The 15,000-nt window shown below is 42.7% G+C and overlaps 20 non-coding genes and 16 pseudogenes across 20 annotated transcripts in view; all 36 read left to right on the top strand.

The window, feature by feature from the left end:
- The window catches only part of LOC132969899 (5S ribosomal RNA), a 119-nt gene extending 19 nt beyond the window's left edge, over positions 1–100 (top strand). The window contains exon 1 of the ribosomal RNA XR_009671781.1: positions 1–100. This exon is cut by the window's left edge and continues 19 nt beyond it. This is a non-coding gene — a ribosomal RNA (5S ribosomal RNA).
- Positions 101–222: 122 nt separating this feature from the next.
- On the top strand, positions 223–341 carry LOC132970375 (5S ribosomal RNA; annotated as a pseudogene).
- A 122-nt stretch (positions 342–463) lies between these two features.
- LOC132970373 (5S ribosomal RNA) lies at positions 464–582 on the top strand (annotated as a pseudogene).
- A 354-nt stretch (positions 583–936) lies between these two features.
- LOC132969791 (5S ribosomal RNA) lies at positions 937–1,056 on the top strand (annotated as a pseudogene).
- Positions 1,057–1,178: 122 nt separating this feature from the next.
- Positions 1,179–1,298, top strand: LOC132970409 (5S ribosomal RNA; annotated as a pseudogene).
- Positions 1,299–1,421: 123 nt separating this feature from the next.
- Positions 1,422–1,530, top strand: LOC132969848 (5S ribosomal RNA; annotated as a pseudogene).
- A 122-nt stretch (positions 1,531–1,652) lies between these two features.
- On the top strand, positions 1,653–1,771 carry LOC132970028 (5S ribosomal RNA). Its single transcript, XR_009671894.1, has one exon. It is a non-coding gene; the product is annotated as a 5S ribosomal RNA (ribosomal RNA).
- A 354-nt stretch (positions 1,772–2,125) lies between these two features.
- LOC132970048 (5S ribosomal RNA) lies at positions 2,126–2,244 on the top strand. Its single transcript, XR_009671913.1, has one exon. It is a non-coding gene; the product is annotated as a 5S ribosomal RNA (ribosomal RNA).
- Positions 2,245–2,367: 123 nt separating this feature from the next.
- LOC132970292 (5S ribosomal RNA) lies at positions 2,368–2,486 on the top strand. Its single transcript, XR_009672147.1, has one exon. It is a non-coding gene; the product is annotated as a 5S ribosomal RNA (ribosomal RNA).
- A 121-nt stretch (positions 2,487–2,607) lies between these two features.
- LOC132969717 (5S ribosomal RNA) lies at positions 2,608–2,716 on the top strand (annotated as a pseudogene).
- Positions 2,717–2,838: 122 nt separating this feature from the next.
- On the top strand, positions 2,839–2,957 carry LOC132969888 (5S ribosomal RNA). The gene has a single exon (XR_009671780.1). It is a non-coding gene; the product is annotated as a 5S ribosomal RNA (ribosomal RNA).
- Positions 2,958–3,079: 122 nt separating this feature from the next.
- Positions 3,080–3,198, top strand: LOC132970127 (5S ribosomal RNA). The gene has a single exon (XR_009671988.1). It is a non-coding gene; the product is annotated as a 5S ribosomal RNA (ribosomal RNA).
- Positions 3,199–3,320: 122 nt separating this feature from the next.
- On the top strand, positions 3,321–3,439 carry LOC132970371 (5S ribosomal RNA; annotated as a pseudogene).
- A 121-nt stretch (positions 3,440–3,560) lies between these two features.
- On the top strand, positions 3,561–3,679 carry LOC132970140 (5S ribosomal RNA). The gene has a single exon (XR_009672001.1). It is a non-coding gene; the product is annotated as a 5S ribosomal RNA (ribosomal RNA).
- Positions 3,680–3,800: 121 nt separating this feature from the next.
- LOC132969943 (5S ribosomal RNA) lies at positions 3,801–3,919 on the top strand. The gene has a single exon (XR_009671811.1). It is a non-coding gene; the product is annotated as a 5S ribosomal RNA (ribosomal RNA).
- A 122-nt stretch (positions 3,920–4,041) lies between these two features.
- LOC132970159 (5S ribosomal RNA) lies at positions 4,042–4,160 on the top strand. The gene has a single exon (XR_009672020.1). It is a non-coding gene; the product is annotated as a 5S ribosomal RNA (ribosomal RNA).
- Positions 4,161–4,280: 120 nt separating this feature from the next.
- Positions 4,281–4,389, top strand: LOC132969740 (5S ribosomal RNA; annotated as a pseudogene).
- Positions 4,390–4,510: 121 nt separating this feature from the next.
- On the top strand, positions 4,511–4,619 carry LOC132969875 (5S ribosomal RNA; annotated as a pseudogene).
- Positions 4,620–4,742: 123 nt separating this feature from the next.
- Positions 4,743–4,851, top strand: LOC132969775 (5S ribosomal RNA; annotated as a pseudogene).
- Positions 4,852–4,972: 121 nt separating this feature from the next.
- On the top strand, positions 4,973–5,081 carry LOC132969751 (5S ribosomal RNA; annotated as a pseudogene).
- Positions 5,082–5,202: 121 nt separating this feature from the next.
- On the top strand, positions 5,203–5,321 carry LOC132969947 (5S ribosomal RNA). Its single transcript, XR_009671815.1, has one exon. It is a non-coding gene; the product is annotated as a 5S ribosomal RNA (ribosomal RNA).
- A 121-nt stretch (positions 5,322–5,442) lies between these two features.
- On the top strand, positions 5,443–5,561 carry LOC132969940 (5S ribosomal RNA). Its single transcript, XR_009671808.1, has one exon. It is a non-coding gene; the product is annotated as a 5S ribosomal RNA (ribosomal RNA).
- Positions 5,562–5,683: 122 nt separating this feature from the next.
- On the top strand, positions 5,684–5,802 carry LOC132970102 (5S ribosomal RNA). Its single transcript, XR_009671964.1, has one exon. It is a non-coding gene; the product is annotated as a 5S ribosomal RNA (ribosomal RNA).
- Positions 5,803–5,922: 120 nt separating this feature from the next.
- LOC132970176 (5S ribosomal RNA) lies at positions 5,923–6,041 on the top strand. The gene has a single exon (XR_009672037.1). It is a non-coding gene; the product is annotated as a 5S ribosomal RNA (ribosomal RNA).
- A 123-nt stretch (positions 6,042–6,164) lies between these two features.
- Positions 6,165–6,283, top strand: LOC132970153 (5S ribosomal RNA). Its single transcript, XR_009672014.1, has one exon. It is a non-coding gene; the product is annotated as a 5S ribosomal RNA (ribosomal RNA).
- A 122-nt stretch (positions 6,284–6,405) lies between these two features.
- On the top strand, positions 6,406–6,524 carry LOC132970141 (5S ribosomal RNA). Its single transcript, XR_009672002.1, has one exon. It is a non-coding gene; the product is annotated as a 5S ribosomal RNA (ribosomal RNA).
- A 120-nt stretch (positions 6,525–6,644) lies between these two features.
- On the top strand, positions 6,645–6,753 carry LOC132969828 (5S ribosomal RNA; annotated as a pseudogene).
- Positions 6,754–6,874: 121 nt separating this feature from the next.
- LOC132970301 (5S ribosomal RNA) lies at positions 6,875–6,993 on the top strand. Its single transcript, XR_009672155.1, has one exon. It is a non-coding gene; the product is annotated as a 5S ribosomal RNA (ribosomal RNA).
- A 354-nt stretch (positions 6,994–7,347) lies between these two features.
- LOC132969691 (5S ribosomal RNA) lies at positions 7,348–7,466 on the top strand (annotated as a pseudogene).
- Positions 7,467–7,588: 122 nt separating this feature from the next.
- Positions 7,589–7,708, top strand: LOC132969749 (5S ribosomal RNA; annotated as a pseudogene).
- Positions 7,709–7,830: 122 nt separating this feature from the next.
- LOC132969808 (5S ribosomal RNA) lies at positions 7,831–7,950 on the top strand (annotated as a pseudogene).
- Positions 7,951–8,304: 354 nt separating this feature from the next.
- LOC132970241 (5S ribosomal RNA) lies at positions 8,305–8,423 on the top strand. Its single transcript, XR_009672099.1, has one exon. It is a non-coding gene; the product is annotated as a 5S ribosomal RNA (ribosomal RNA).
- A 119-nt stretch (positions 8,424–8,542) lies between these two features.
- Positions 8,543–8,661, top strand: LOC132970087 (5S ribosomal RNA). Its single transcript, XR_009671950.1, has one exon. It is a non-coding gene; the product is annotated as a 5S ribosomal RNA (ribosomal RNA).
- Positions 8,662–8,784: 123 nt separating this feature from the next.
- LOC132970397 (5S ribosomal RNA) lies at positions 8,785–8,903 on the top strand (annotated as a pseudogene).
- A 121-nt stretch (positions 8,904–9,024) lies between these two features.
- On the top strand, positions 9,025–9,143 carry LOC132970123 (5S ribosomal RNA). The gene has a single exon (XR_009671984.1). It is a non-coding gene; the product is annotated as a 5S ribosomal RNA (ribosomal RNA).
- Positions 9,144–9,265: 122 nt separating this feature from the next.
- LOC132969963 (5S ribosomal RNA) lies at positions 9,266–9,384 on the top strand. Its single transcript, XR_009671831.1, has one exon. It is a non-coding gene; the product is annotated as a 5S ribosomal RNA (ribosomal RNA).
- The last annotated feature ends 5,616 nt before the right edge of the window (positions 9,385–15,000 follow it).

The raw sequence follows: 15,000 nt of genomic DNA, 5'->3' as shown, positions 1-15,000 counted from the left end.
TGAACACGCCTGATCTCGTCCGATCTCGGAAGCTAAGCAGGGTAGGGCCTGGTTAGTACTTGGATGGGAGACCACCTGGGAATACCAGGTGCTGTAAGCTTTTTCATTTTTTTGATCATATGTTTTTTTTTTATCATATAGAGACATATTCACATGTCCAAAAATTCAGCCAGAATCAAGGGCATGACATCTTTAAAAGGCCCCTTTCTGCACACAATAACGGCTTACGGCCATACCACCCTTAACACGCCCGATCTCGTCCGATCTCGGAAACTAAGTAGGGTCGTGCCTGGTTAGTACTTGGATGGGAGACCGCCTGGGAATACCAGACGCTGTAAGCTTTTTCATTTTTTTGATCATATGTTTTTTTTTTATCATATAGAGACATATTCACATGTCCAAAAATTTAGCCAGAATCAAGGGCATGACATCTTTAAAAGGCCCCTTTCTGCACACAATAACGGCTTACGGCCATACCACCCTTAACACGCCCGATCTCGTCCGATCTCGGAAACTAAGTAGGGTCGTGCCTGGTTAGTACTTGGATGGGAGACCGCCTGGGAATACCAGACGCTGTAAGCTTTTTCATTTTTTTGATCATATGTTTTTTTTTTATCATATAGAGACATATTCACATGTCCAAAAATTCAGCCAGAATCAAGGGCGTGACATCTTTAAAAGGCCCCTTTCTGCATACAATAATGGCTTAAGTACATAACACCCTGAACTCGTCCAATCTCGGAAGCTAAGCAGGGTCGGGCCTGGTTAGTACTTGGATGGTAGACCGCCTGGGAATACCAGGTGCTGTAAGCTTTTTAATTTTTTTTGATCACATGATTTTTTTTTATCATATAGAGACATATTCACATGTCCAAAAATTCAACCAGAATCAAGGGCATGACATCTTTAAAAGGCCCCTTTCTGCACACAATAATGGCTTACGGTCATACCACCCTGAACTCGTCCGATCTCGTCCGATCTCGGAAACTAAGCAGGGTCGTGCCTGGTTAGTACTTGGATGGGAGACTGCCTGTGGAATACCAGATGCTGTAAGCTGTTTCATTTTTTTGATCATGTGTTTTTTTTTTATCATAGAGAGACATATTCACATGTCCAAAAATTCAGCCAGAATCAGGGGCATGACATCTTTAAAAGGCCCCTGTCTGCACACAATAATGGCTTACGGCCATACCACCCTGAACACGCCCGATCTCGTCCGATCTCGGAAGCTAAGCAGGGTCGGGCCTGGTTAGTACTTGGATGGGAGACAGCCTGTGGAATACCAAATGCTGTAAGCTGTTTCATTTTTTTGATCATATGTTTTTTTTTTTATCATATAGAGACATATTCACATGTCCAAAAATTCAGCCAGAATCAAGGGCATGACATCTTTAAAAGGCCCCTTTCTGCACACAATAATGGCTTACGGCCAAACCACCCTGAACTCGTCCGATCTTGGAAGCTAAGCAGGGTCGGGCCTGGTTAGTACTTGGATGGGAGACCGCCTGGGAATACCAGACGCTGTATGCTTTTTTTATTTTTTTGATCATATGGTTTTTTTTATCATAGAGAGACATATTCACATGTCCAAAAATTCAGCCAGAATCAAGGGCATGACATCTTTAAAAGGCCCCTGTCTGCACACAATAATGGCTTACGGCCATACCACCCTGAACACGCCTGATCTCGTCCGATCTCGGAAGCTAAGCAGGGTAGGACCTGGTTAGTACTTGGATGGGAGACCGCCTGGGAATACCAGGTGCTGTAAGTTTTTTCATTTTTTTGATCATATGTTTTTTTTTGATCATATAGAGACATATTCACATGTCCAAAAATTCAGCCAGAATCAAGGGCATGACATCTTTAAAAGGCACCTTTCTGCACACAATAATGGATTAAGGACATACCACCCTGAACTTGTCCGATCTCGGAAGCTAAGCAGCGTCTGGCCTGGTTAGTACTTGGATGGGAGACCGCCTGGGAATACCAGGTGCTGTAAGCTTTTTCATTTTTTTTGATCATATGTTCTTTTTTTATCATATAGAGACATATTCACATGTCCAAAAATTCAGCCAGAATCAAGGGCATGAGATCTTTAAAAGGTCCCTGTCTGCACACAATAACAGCTTACGTCCATACCACCCTGAACACGCCTGATCTCGTCCGATCTCGGAAGCTAAGCAGGGTCGGGCCTGGTTAGTACTTGGATGGGAGACCGCCTGGGAATACCAGGTGCTGTAAGCTTTTTCATTTTTTTGATCATATGTTTTTTTTTTTATCATATAGAGACATATTCACATGTCCAAAAATTCAGCCAGAATCAAGGGCATAACATCTTTAAAAGGCCCCTGTCTGCACACAATAATGGCTTACGGCCATACCACCCTTAACACGCCCGATCTCGTCCCATCTCGGAAGCTAAGCAGGGTCGGGCCTGGTTAGTACTTGAATGGGAGACCGCCTGGGAATACCAGATGCTGTAAGCTTTTTTTATTTTTTTGATCATATGTTTTTTTTATCATATAGAGACATATTCACATGTCCAAAAATTCAGCCAGAATCAAGGGCATGACATCTTTAAAAGGCCCCTGTCTGCACACAATAATGGCTTACGGCCAAACCACCCTGAACTCGTCTGATCTCGGAAGCTAAGCAGGGTAGGGCCTGGTTAGTACTTGGATGGGAGACCACCTGGGAATACCAGGTGCTGTAAGCTTTTTCATTTTTTTGATCATATGTTTTTTTTTTATCATATAGAGACATATTCACATGTCCAAAAATTCAGCCAGAATCAAGGGCATGACATCTTTAAAAGGCCCCTGTCTGCACACAATAATGGCTTATGGCCATACCACCCTGAACACGCCTGATCTCGTCCGATCTCGGAAGCTAAGCAGGGTAGGGCCTGGTTAGTACTTGGATGGGAGACCACCTGGGAATACCAGGTGCTGTAAGCTTTTTCATTTTTTTGATCATATGTTTTTTTTTTATCATATAGAGACATATTCACATGTCCAAAAATTCAGCCAGAATCAAGGGCATGACATCTTTAAAAGGCCCCTGTCTGCACACAATAATGGCTTATGGCCATACCACCCTGAACACGCCTGATCTCGTCCGATCTCAGAAGCTAAGCAGGGTAGGGCCTGGTTAGTACTTGGATGGGAGACCACCTGGGAATACCAGGTGCTGTAAGCTTTTTCATTTTTTTGATCATATGTTTTTTTTTTATCATATAGAGACATATTCACATGTCCAGAAATTCAGCCAGAATCAAGGGCATGACATCTTTAAAAGGCCCCTTTCTGCACACAATAACAGCTTACGGCCATACCACCCTTAACACGCCCGATCTCGTCCGATCTCGGAAACTAAGTAGGGTCGTGCCTGGTTAGTACTTGGATGGGAGACCGCCTGGGAATACCAGACGCTGTAAGCTTTTTCATTTTTTTGATCATATGTTTTTTTTTATCATATAGAGACATATTCACATGTCCAAAAATTCAGCCAGAATCAAGGGCATGACATCTTTAAAAGGCCCCTTTTTGCACACAATAAATGCTTACGGCCATACCACCCTGAACACGCCCAATCTCGTCCGATCTCAGAAGCTAAGCAGGGTCGGGCCTGGTTAGTACTTGGATGGGAGACCGCCTGGGAATACCAGGTGCTGTAAGCTTTTTCATTTTTTTTGATCATATGTTTTTTTTATCATATAGAGACATATTCACATGTCCAAAAATTCAGCCAGAATCAAGGGCATGACATCTTTAAAAGGCCCCTCTCTGCACACAATAATGGCTTACGGCCATACCACCCTGAACACGCCCGATCTCGTCCGATCTCGGAAGCTAAGCAGGGTCGGGCCTGGTTAGTACTTGGATGGGAGACCGCCTGGGAATACCAGGTGCTATAAGCTTTTTCATTTTTTTGATCATATGTTTTTTTTTTATCATAGAGAGACATATTCACATGTCCAAAAATTCAGCCAGAATCAAGGGCATGACATCTTTAAAAGGCCCCTGTCTGCACACAATAATGGATTACGGCCATACCACCCTGAACACGCCCGATCTTGTCCGATCTCGGAAGCTAAGCAAGGTCGGGCCTGGTTAGTACTTGGATGGGAGACCGCCTGGGAATACCAGGTGCTGTAAGCTTTTTCATTTTTTTGATCATATGTTTTTTTTTTATCATATAGAGACATATTCACATGTCCAAAAATTCAGCCAGAATCAAGGGAATGACATCTTTAAGGCCCATTTCTGCACACAATAATGGCTTACGGCCATACCACCCTGAACTCGTCCGATCTCGGAAGCTGAGCAGGGTCGGGCCTGGTTAGTACTTAGATGGGAGACCGCCTGGGAATACCAGGTGCTGTAAGCTTTTTCATTTTTTTGATCATATGTTTTTTTTTATCATATAGAGACATATTCACATGTCCAAAAATTCAGCCAGAATCAAGGGCATGACATCTTTAAAAGGCCCCTTTCTGCACACAATAATGGCTTACGGCCATACAACCCTGAACTCGTCCGATCTCAGAAGGTAAGCAGGGTCGGGCCAGGTTAGTACTTGGATGGGAGACAGACTGGGAATACCAGGTGCTGTAAGCTTCTTCATTTTTTTGATCATATGTTTTTTTTTTTATCATATAGAGACATATTCACATGTCCAAAAATTCAGCCAGAATCAAGGGCATGACATCTTTAAAAGGCCCCTTTCTGCACACAATAATGGCTTATGGCCATACCACCCTGAACTCGTCCGATCTTGGAAGCTAAGCAGGGTGGGGCCTGGTTAGTACTTGAATGGGAGACCGCCTGGGAATACCAGGTGCTGTAAGCTTTTTCATTTTTTTGATCATATGTTTTTTTTTATCATATAGAGACATATTCACATGTCCTAAAATTCAGCCAGAATCAAGGGCATGACATCTTTAAAAGGCCCCTTTCTGCACACAATAATGGCTTACGGCCATACAACCCTGAACTCATCCAATCTTGGAAGCTAAGCAGGGTCGGGCCTGGTTAGTACTTGGATGGGAGACCGCCTGGGAATACCAGGTGCTGTAAGCTTTTTCATTTTTTTTGATCATATGTTTTTTTTATCATATAGAGACATATTCACATGTCCAAAAATTCAGCAAGAATCAAGGGCATGACATCTTTAAAAGGCCCCTTTCTGCACACAATAATGGCTTACGGCCATACCACCCTGAACACGCCCGATCTTGTCCGATCTCGGAAGCTAAGCAGGGTCGGGCCTGGTTAGTACTTGGATGGGAGACCGCCTGGGAATACCAGGTGCTGTAAGCTTTTTCATTTTTTTTGATCATGTGTTTTTTTTATCATATAGAGACATATTCACATGTCCAAAAATTCAGCCAGAATCAAGGGCATGACTTCTTTAAAAGGCCCCTCTCTGCACACAATAATGGCTTACGGCCATACCACCCTGAACACGCCTGATCTCGTCCGATCTCGGAAGCTAAGCAGGGTAGGGCCTGGTTAGTACTTGGATGGGAGACCGCCTGGGAATACCAGGTGCTGTAAGTTTTATCATTTTTTTGATCAAATGTTTTTTTTTTATCATATAGAGACATATTCACATGTCCAAAGATTCAGCCAGAATCAAGGGCATGACATCTTTAAAAGGCCCCTTTCTGCACACAATAACAGCTTATGGCCATACCATCCTGAACACGCCCGTTCTCGTCCGATCTCGGAAGCTAAGCAGGGTCGGGCCTGGTTAGTACTTGGATGGGAGACCGCCTGGGAATACCAGGTGCTGTAAGCTTTTTCATTTTTTTGATGATATGTTTTTTTTATCATATAGAGACATATTCACATGTCCAAAAATTCAGCCAGAATCAAGGGCATGACATCTTTAAAAGGCCCCTTTCTGCACACAATAACAGCTTATGGCCATACTATCCTGAACACGCCCGTTCTCGTCAGATCTCGGAAGCTAAGCAGGGTCGGGCCTGGTTAGTACTTGGATGGGAGACCGCCTGGGAATACCAGGTGCTGTAAGCTTTTTCATTTTTTTGATCATATGTTTTTTTTTTTATCATATAGAGACATATTCACATGTCCAAAAATTCAGCCAGAATCAAGGGCATGACATCTTTAAAAGGCCCCTGTCTGCACGCAATAATGACTTATGGCCATAACACCCTGAACACGCCCGATCTCGTCCGATCTCGGAAGCTAAGCAGGGTCGGGCCTGGTTAGTACTTGGATGGGAGACCGCCTGGGAATACCAGGTGCTATAAGCTTTTTCATTTTTTTGATCATATGTTTTTTTTTTATCATAGAGAGACATATTCACATGTCCAAAAATTCAGCCAGAATCAAGGGCATGACATCTTTAAAAGGCCCCTGTCTGCACACAATAATGGCTTACGGCCATACCACCCTGAACACGCCCGATCTCTTCCGATCTCGGAAGCTAAGCAAGGTCAGGCCTGGTTAGTACTTGGATGGGAGACCGCCTGGGAATACCAGGTGCTGTAAGCTTTTTCATTTTTTTGATCATATGTTTTTTTTTTATCATATAGAGACATATTCACATGTCCAAAAATTCAGCCAGAATCAAGGGAATGACATCTTTAAGGCCCATTTCTGCACACAATAATGGCTTACGGCCATACCACCCTGAACTGGTCCGTTCTCGGAAGCTAAGCATGGTCGGGCCTGGTTAGTACTTAGATGGGAGACCGCCTGGGAATACCAGGTGCTGTAAGCTTTTTCATTTTTTTGATCATATTTTTTTTTTTATCATATAGAGACATATTCACATGTCCAAAAATTCAGCCAGAATCAAGGGCATGACATCTTTAAAAGGCCCCTGTCTGCACACAATAATGGCTTATGGCCATACCACCCTGAACACGCCTGATCTCGTCCCATCTCGGAAGCTAAGCAAGGTAGGGCCTGGTTAGTACTTGGATGGGAGACCGCCTGGGAATACCAGGTGCTGTAAGTTTTTTCATTTTTTTGATCATATGTTTTTTTTTTATCATATAGAGACATATTCACATGTCCAAAAATTCAGCCAGAATCAAGGGCATGAGATCTTTAAAAGGCCCCTTTCTGTACACAATAATGGCTTAAGGACATACCACCCTGAACTTGTCCGATCTCGGAAGCTAAGCAGCGTCTGGCCTGGTTAGTACTTGGATGGGAGACCGCCTGGGAATACCAGGTGCTGTAAGCTTTTTCATTTTTTTTGATCATATGTTCTTTTTTTATCATATAGAGACATATTCACATGTCCAAAAATTCAGCCAGAATCAAGGGCATGACATCTTTAAAAGGCCCCTGTCTGCACACAATAATGGCTTACGGTCATACCACCCTGAACTCGTCCGATTTCGTCCGATCTCGGAAACTAAGCAGGTTCGTGCCTGGTTAGTACTTGGATGGGAGACCGCCTGGGAATACCAGGTGCTGTAAGCTGTTTCATTTTTTTGATCATGTGTTTTTTTTTTATCATAGAGAGACATATTCACATGTCCAAAAATTCAGCCAGAATCAAGGCCATGACATCTTTAAAAGGCCCCTTTCTGCACACAATAATGGCTTACGGTCATACCACCCTGAACTCGTCCGATCTCGTCCGATCTCGGAAACTAAGCAGGGTCGTGCCTGGTTAGTACTTGGATGGGAGACCACCTGTGGAATACCAGATGCTGTAAGCTGTTTCATTTTTTTGATCATTTGTTTTTTTTTTATCATAGAGAGACATATTCACATGTCCAAAAATTCAGCCAGAATCAAGGGCATGACATCTTTAAAAGGCCCCTTTCTGCACACAATAATGGCTTACGGCCATACCACCCTGAACAAGCCCGATCTCGTCCGATCTCGGAAGCTATGCAGGGTCGGGCCTCGTTAGTACTTGGATGGGAGACCGCCTGTGGAATATCAAATGCTGTAAGCTGTTTCATTTTTTTGATCAAATGTTTTTTTTTTATCATATAGAGACATATTCACATGTCCAAAAATTCAGCCAGAATCAAGGGCATGACATCTTTAAAAGGCCCCTTTCTGCACACAATAATGGCTTACGGCCAAACCAACCTGAAGTCGTCCGATCTTGGAAGCTAAGCAGGGTCGGGCCTGGTTAGTACTTGGATGGGAGAACGCCTGGGAATACCAGACGCTGTAAGCTTTTTTTATTTTTTTGATCATATGTTTTTTTTTTATCATATAGAGACATATTCACATGTCCAAAAATTCAGCCAGAATCAAGGGCATGACATCTTTAAAAGGCCCCTGTCTGCAGACAATAATGGCTTACTGCCATACCACCCTGAACACGCCCGATCTCGTTCGATCTCAGAAGCTAAGCAGGGTAAGGCCTGGTTAGTACTTGGATGGGAGACCGCCTGGGAATACCAGGTGCTGTAAGCGTTTTCATTTTTTTGATCATGTTTTTTTTTATCATATAGAGACATATTCACATGTCCAAAAATTCAGCCAGAATCAAGGGCATGACATCTTTAAAAGGCCCCTGTCTGCACACAATAACGGCTTACGGCCATACCACCCTGAACACGCTGGATCTCGTTCGATCTCAGAAGCTAAGCAGGGTCGGGCCTGGTTAGTACTTGGATGGGAGACCGCCTGGGAATACCAGGTGCTGTAAGCTTTTTAATTTTTTTTGATCATATGATTTTTTTTGATCATATAGAGACATATTCACATGTCCAAAAATTCAACCAGAATCAAGGGCATGACATCTTTAAAAGGCCCCTTTCTGCACACAATAATGGCTTACGGTCATACCACCCTGAACTCGTCCAATCTCGTCCGATCTCGGAAACTAAGCAGGGTCGGGCCTGGTTAATACTTGGATGGGAGACCGCCTAGGAATACCAGGTGCTGTAAGCTTTTTCATTTTTTTGATCATATGTTTTTTTTTATCATAGAGAGACATATTCACATGTCCAAAAATTCAGCCAGAATCAAGGGCATGACATCTTTAAAAGGCCCCTGTCTGCACACAATAATGGCTTATGGCCATACAACCCTGAACACGCCTGATCTCGTCCGATCTCGGAAGCTAAGCAGGGTAGGGCCTGGTTAGTACTTGGATGGGAGACCGCCTGGGAATACCAGGTGCTGTAAGCTTTTTCATTTTTTTGATCATATGTTTTTTTTTTATCATATAGAGACATATTCACATGTCCAAAAATTCAGCCAGAATCAAGGGCATGACATCTTTAAAAGGCCCCTTTTTGCACACAATAATGGCTTACGGCCATACCACCCTGAACACGCCCGATCTCGTCCGATCTCAGAAGCTAAGCAGGGTCGGGCCTGGTTAGTACTTGGATGGGAGACCGCCTGGGAATACCAGGTGCTGTAAGCTTTTTCATTTTTTTTGATCATATGTTTTTTTTATCATATAGAGACATATTCACATGTCCAAAAATTCAGCCAGAATCAAGGGCATGACATCTTTAAAAGGCCCCTCTCTGCACACAATAATGGCTTACGGCCATACCACCCTGAACACGCCCCTTTTGTTGTCAGAGTTTGTGTGGTGCTGAAGGAGAGCTGACGTGTCAGTACTGAGCAGGACAGCTGGACTAATTTGTTTGTTTTTTGGATGCGCTTTGGATTTATTTAAATACCTCAGATTGTGAGTGAATGTCCCCCAGCAGTCACTGACTGTTAGGGGGATCGTTTTTCTTTTCACCTTTTTTTCCTGTTTTTTTTCCACAATTTTGTGAAGAATTTTTGTTTTTTGTGAATGTTTGCTCGTATGTCGCGAGCAAACTCACACGGACGGATCACAAAGATGACAGGACCACGGACTGGAGAGATGGAAAAAGGAAAAGAGAACGGACAACAACGTGAACAAACAAACATGGCACTGAAACAAAGGAATGGATTAAACGACAACGAGAAGAACGACGGACAAAAAGGACGGATGAAAACGGCAAATGAAACAGGGAACGGAATGGATGACGGAGAGAGAGGAAGAGAGAGGAGCGGCGGGCTGATTGCTCCGCATGCAGAGAATGGGAGAGGTGGCGAGAGAGCAGAAAAAGAGGAAGCAAAAGTGTCTTTTGAGAGAAAACTAACACTAAACATTGAAATGGTGGGAGACAAAGTTCCTCTAAATCACGTCATGAGCAACATAAAAATGATCTGTGGGGGCCTGCTGGCGTGCAGAACCCTGGGACCTGAAAAACTGGAGGTGACGGTGAGCAACATTAAAGGAAAGGAAAGGCTGCTGGATGGATTTAAAATCGGAGAGACCAGAGTCGTGGCGAGAGAACTAAATAATGATGAGCTGGTGGTGTCTTTTTTAAACCTGCCAGCGTATATCACAGATGAAGAAATAGTTTGGAAGCTGAAGGGATGGGGAGTGAAACCGACATCACCAATAAAACGCAGAATGTGGCCTGGAACAATGATAGCTGACGGAACGAGGTTTGTCCGGGTCAGATTTAATGACCAGGTACAGTCACTCCCTTACTCCACAAAGTTTAACACTGTGATGGGGAACGAATACTTTAGAGTAATACATGATAGACAACAAAAAGTGTGCAGGATGTGCATCCAGCCGGGACACATCCTGAGAGAGTGTCCAGAATTTATGTGCCACAACTGTGGGGTGCAGGGACACTTTGCGCGAGAGTGCAGCGCGAACAGCACAAAATGCACAAACTGTAAAAAAAGAGAAAATGAATGTGAGTGTGAGAACGGAGAGGAAAGCAAGAACGAGGTGGAGGAGGTGTACGAGGATGAAGACGAGGCGGAGGAGGTGTACGAGGAGGAGGCGGAGGAGAAGGAGGTGATCGGAGCAAGCAGGAAGGAGATCAGAGAAGACGAGAACAGTGACGGAGAAATGGAGCAGAGCGGAGAGAGCGGAGGAGAACGGGCGTCAGAGTGCGAGCTGGAGACGCCGGAGCTGGCTGGAGAGGGAGGACAGCAGAAGCAGCGAAAAACGAGCGAGAGAGGGAAAAAAGGAGACGGAAGGGACGTGGCAGAAGACCCGGGGGTAAGCATGAGCACAGAGGGGAGGGAGATGCCTGAGAGTGGTGTTGGACAGGCGGGAGGGAGAAAAATCACGCTAAATAATACGGGTAAAAGCACCAGTCCCAATGAAACGGACAGCGAAATGGATGTGAGTGAACTGGCGAGTGCGCAAAAAAGACTAAGTCTTGGACAACGAAAAAAGTTGGTGAAAAAATTGAAATGTAAGGACAAATAATGACTGACAATAACCCCTGTAAATCCGTTTTTTTTGTTTTTATTTTTATGATAATGGCCTTTAATTTATTTTCGATAAACGTGAATGGACTAAGGAACAAAGAAAAAAGACATGCGATTCTTTCCTTGCAGAATGACGTTTTGTGCCTGCAGGAGACCAGGTGGGATGATTCCCTGGTGGAAGACATAAAAAAAGACTTTGTGGGCCATATTTTCTGCTCCAATGGCACGTCGAGGGCGAGAGGAGTGGCGGTTTTAGTCAAAACGGGTCGGGTAACAGGGGTAAATTTGGTTTATGGAGACAAAGAAGGAAGAATAATAGTAATAGACTGTGTGTATGAAACGAAAAATATAAGAATCATAAATATATATGCACCGAATGGAGAAAAAGAAAGGAAAACATTCTTCATTGCAATAAGCAAATGGTGGGAAAGGAATTGTATAATAATCGGTGACTTTAATGTGGCGATGACACCCACCGATGTGTCAAAAAATAATGTGTTTAAGGGGGATGTGAGCAGGGGGACACTTAAAGATATAATGATAACGAAACAATGCATTGATATTTGGAGACTGCTACATCCATGGGAGAGGGTGTTCTCCAGGAGACAAATTGTACTGAATAGATTAAAACAATCTAGAATAGATTATGCTTTGGTGACATGCGAGGTAGTGAGGTGGATTAAAGAAGTTGAATATAAAACTAATATGTGGAGCGATCACGCTGGAATAGAAATCACGTTTAGAAAAGAAACGAATGTACGTAAAGGAGGGATATGGTGCTTTAATGCAAGCTTGCTGGATGATGGAATGTTTGTGAAAAGTATGGAAAGATTGTTGAATGAGGTGGGATATGAGTGGAATGAGAGTGAAGATATGAATGTGTGGTGGGATAGTGTAAAAGTCAGAATTAAAAAAAAGTGTATCAATTATAGTAAAGAGAAAAAGTGGAGAGAAAATAGAAAGGAAGAGAATTTGAGAAAACAACTAAGTGAGGAAATAGCATCGCTTGACAGTGTAGATAATGTAGATGTCGAAAAATACATACATTTAAAAGAACAGTTGGGAGTGATTGAACTTAAAAAGAGTAGGGGTGCAGCCATTAGGAGTAAAATACAATATATGTATGAGGGGGAGAGGAGTACAGCCTTTTTTTTAGGTCTGGAAAAACAAAAACAAAAAAGAACAGAAATAAACGAATTATTAAATGAAGCAGGTAAAAGTGTGACAGATAAAAAGGGAATTTTAGAAATAGTAAAGGGCTATTATGAAAGCCTGTTTTCGAGACAGGAGTGTGATAGCGTGAGTGTGAACAGAGCTTTGGGTGCCTTAAAGAAAAAACTAAGCGAGGACGATAAAATGTGGTGTGATTGTGAGTTTACAGAGGGAGAAATCAGAAGTGCTTTAGAGGGGTTAAACAAAAACAAAAGTCCTGGGAGCGATGGCCTAACTGCGGAATTCTACCAAGCTTTCAAAGAGCAGCTGGTGCCCTTGGTGAACAAATTGAGTAAATATATGGAAAAAGTGAAACATATACCAAAAAGTTTAGGGGAAGGGGTGGTTACTATTTTTTACAAAAACAAGGGGGACAATAAAAATCTGGACAACTACAGACCAATCAGCCTACTCAACACAGACTACAAAATCATAGCGAAAACAATAGCCAATAGAATCAGGGAGGTAATAGGAACAATCATAGAACAAACACAATCATACAGTATACCAAACAGAGACATAGCAGACTCAATCATTTCAATAAAACAGACGGTCAGGGATATGGAAGGGGAGGGGGGAATATGGCTAGGGATTGATTTAAATAAAGCTTTTGACAGAGTAGATCACGGGTTCATGGGGAAGGTGTTAGAGAAGTTTGGATTCGGGGAGAGAATGAGAGAATGGATAAATATGTTGTATACAGGAGCGGAAAGCAAGATAAAATGTAACGGGGAACTAACTGATTCTTTTAAAATATCAAGGTCAGTGAGACAAGGATGTCCGATGTCAGCGCTGTTGTACAGCTTGGTAGCAGAGCCGCTGGCAGCACTGATATCGGAAGACGTAAACATAAAAGGTATAGGTAAGGAAAACGTAAAAATAATACAGTATGCAGATGACGTGAATATAATGGTAAAAGGAGAGGAGGATATAGAATTGATATTAAAACATGTACAAACTTATGAAAGAGCATCTGGGGCAAAAGTAAATGAAAATAAGTCAGAAATTATGTTACTAGGTAAGGAATCCAATCTAGTTAATAAGTGGGGATTTAAAACGGTGTGTGAGAGAAGAAAAGTGTTGGGAGTGAATATGGGGAAAAATGAGAATGAATGTGATGATGTAACATGGAAAGAGGTGGTGGGTAAAATTAAAAAAACATTGAATTTGTGGAAAGCGAGGGGTCTATTGTTGAGAGGAAGGGTAGCCGTAACAAATGCTCTCGTGTTGTCCAAAGTGAATCATGCGCTGAGTACTTGTACGCTTCCGGACTGGGCCTTTAAGGAGATTTCAAAGACCATTAGGGACTTTATTTGGAAAAACAAAGCAGCGAGTATAGCTCACAAAACAATAATAGGGGCTAAAGATCAGGGGGGGCTAGCTTTGATTGATTTACTTACAAAAAAAGTAGCACTAAGAGTCAAATTGATAGGCAAATTTATGGACCAGAACCGGAACGTAGTTTGGAAAAACCACTTCAAACAATATCTGTGCAGTTTTGGACTCTACAACGAGGACAACCTGTACCAGATCAATAACCCGGATTCATTTAAACACTTGCCACGGTTTTTCCAGGAAGTACTCAGTGCGTGGTATCAGGTTTCATCCTGGACTGTACCAGAGTGCGGAACGAGAGGGTCAGTGCTACGACTGCCCTTCCTCTCGAGCCCGTATTTTAAAAATGGGGAGAGGGTAATTAAGTGTGAAGCTATGTCGAAAGCGGGATATATTAGAATAAGGGATTTACTGAACTGTGGGGGGGATTTTGATTTACAAATGGTGGTGAGGGGTTTAAAAAATAAAGGGTGTGTGTGCAGAAAGGATGTGATTGAGAGAGTGTTTGCAAATGTAAAATTGTCTTTGTCGAGCGAATGGGAAAAATTAATCAAAGAGAAGGAGGGAATGATGCAGGACGATGTGGGGGGGATCTCCCTGTGCCTAGGGGAGAAGAAACACAACATTACAGATGTCACTACAAAAATTTGGTATAGGTGCGCAATCACACATAGAATACAGAAACCCACATCCGAAGTAAAATGGACAGACACATACCCGGACATAACAAGCAACATGATATGGAAGAACATTAACATTCCGCATACACCACATGCAATATTTGACCTAGATTTCAAACTGAGGCACAGGAGGATCTTTACCTGCATCGTCCTGCATCAGATCCATAAGGAGAGGTATGAAAGAAAATGTTGTGTATGTGAAAGTACGGATGAGGATTTAATACATTTGTTTGTTACGTGTGGGGAATTGGTTTATTTTTGGGGAAAAATAAGAGAAATGTTGGGGAAATGCAGTAAGAATGAGTGTTGGAATGAAAGGGGGTGGGAATTGTCGGTGTTGTTGGGGGTGGGAACAAAACAAAAAAATCACAATGTAATGAATATAATTTTGGCTTTTGCAAGAAAAGCGGTTTTTAACAGAAGGAATTATGCACTGTATGAAAGTAAGAAAATGAATGTGTGGAGAATGTTTGTGAATGAATGGAAAGCACATCTTAAATTGTTGTACATAGCGAATGAGAGTGAGTTTGTGA

The sequence above is a fragment of the Labrus mixtus genome, unplaced genomic scaffold (genome assembly GCF_963584025.1).
Source record: "Labrus mixtus unplaced genomic scaffold, fLabMix1.1 SCAFFOLD_63, whole genome shotgun sequence".
Lineage (NCBI taxonomy): Eukaryota > Metazoa > Chordata > Actinopteri > Labriformes > Labridae > Labrus > Labrus mixtus.
This window is presented reverse-complemented; position numbering and strand designations above follow the sequence as displayed.